This window comes from Zingiber officinale, chromosome 1A, assembly GCF_018446385.1.
Source record: "Zingiber officinale cultivar Zhangliang chromosome 1A, Zo_v1.1, whole genome shotgun sequence".
Lineage (NCBI taxonomy): Eukaryota > Viridiplantae > Streptophyta > Magnoliopsida > Zingiberales > Zingiberaceae > Zingiber > Zingiber officinale.
In genome coordinates, this window is record NC_055987.1 from 44,850,099 (window position 1) to 44,851,886 (window position 1,788).

General features: G+C 36.2%; 1 non-coding gene across 1 annotated transcript; it reads left to right on the top strand.

The window, feature by feature from the left end:
* Positions 1–312: 312 nt before the first annotated feature.
* On the top strand, positions 313–419 carry LOC122039191. Its single transcript, XR_006128077.1, has one exon. It is a non-coding gene; the product is annotated as a small nucleolar RNA R71 (small nucleolar RNA).
* The last annotated feature ends 1,369 nt before the right edge of the window (positions 420–1,788 follow it).

Here is a 1,788-nt window from a genome sequence, read left to right on the forward strand (position 1 = left end):
ACTATGTCGTTGACCGTGCTAGAATTTGTTCCCATATTTTCCAGCTTTTTAGTAAGAGCATCCAGTTTTGAAGACATCAAAGTAATTGCATCTACATTAAATTTTCCTGATGCTTTAACTGGGTTTAGATAAGAATAGCCTCCACTCCTTTCTATTGCTCATTGATGATGGTTTTGTGCTACACTTTCAATAATACTCTCAGCTTCATCTAAGCTTTTGTTCATAAGTGCCCCTCAAGCTACAGAACCTAGAGACACCTTTGTATGATAGTTGATGTCGTTATAAAAAGTATGTAGAACTAGTCATTTTTCCAATCCATGATGTGGGCATTATCTGACCATATTTTTCTATCTCTCCCATGCTTCAAATAATGATTCAGAGTCTGACTGTCTGAAGCTTGCTATTAAATTTCTCATATGAGCAGTTTTGCTAGAGGATAGAATTTGTCCAGAAATTGTTGCTCACATTATTCCCAAGTGGATATACTATTTGTAGGCAAATAATTTAGCCACTATTTGGCTTTGTCTCTCAGAGAAAACCCAAATAATAATAATCACACTGCTTTTGCTGGAACACCATTCATTTTCATCGTACCACAGATTTCATAGAAAACTTCAAGATGTTGATTAGGATCTTCATGCGGTTCGCCTCCAAACTGATTTTATTGTACCATAGTGATTATCGCAGACTTGATTTCAAAATTATTGGCTTCAACAACTGGCCTTGTGATGCTAGAACGAAGTCCTCTTGCATGTAGTGTTACATAATCTTTCAGTGGTTTGTTTACCATATTCGAGTGTTCTTGTTCCTCTAGATGTGTTTGGGAGTTTTATTTTAATGAAAAGTTCTATCAATTTCAGGATCGAAAGATAACAAATCTCCTGCAAGGTTAGATCTTCGCATACAAAGAACAAGATCACAAATCACAAAATTTTCTCTTTACTTGAAAGGCAAAAAGCAACTATACTGAAATTCTGAAAATATAAAATGCAAAATTTGAATTGCAACAAGACAACTTGCAGAATAAGTAATCAAAAATAAAAGATAAGATTATGAAATCCAAATTTCCAAGACTAGTTACAACTATGTAATAGAAAATAAAAGAAAAGTTTATTCTAGCTCAAATGATTATCTCTAATATTATAGATGCGGCCCCCGACAACAGCGCCAAAAATTTGTTACGCAACCGTAAGTGCATGATTTTGTCGTCAGTAATAAAAAGATATCGATCCCATAGGGACTGGTTATAAGCACAAGAGATGTCTCACGTAGAATTAGCTAAACAATCAACAAGACAAGGAATGAACTAAGTAGCAACTAGAAATGGAACTAGGAAAGTAAAAGAAGTATATGGTTTGGTGAGTGTTTTAGGAATTCGGTTTCATTGTGATATTCATTGATGTAGCATGGTTCTCCAATTCATATCCTCAATTGAAATGCATTTGTAGGAAGTTGTCGATTTTCTCCTGCAGAAAAAAACTGGCATGGGACTTCAATCTACACTTCTAGTGGTTAAATGGTTATGATCCCTATGAAGTCCGTTAGCGGGGCAGCTTGTTACCAACGCTCCTCGGTCATACAACATAGAAACATAACACCACTCAATTCACATAAAAGTGCAGGAACTAAATGTAAGACCGTTAGATTCGATAGAGGGGGGGGGTGAATATCGATTCGAAAATCTCGAGTTAAGACGCAGCGGAAAAGTAAAGAAGTAAAGAGATGAACACTGTTGATTTTTACTTCGTTCGGAGCCTGTGACGACTCCTACTCGAAGGCCCGTACTCC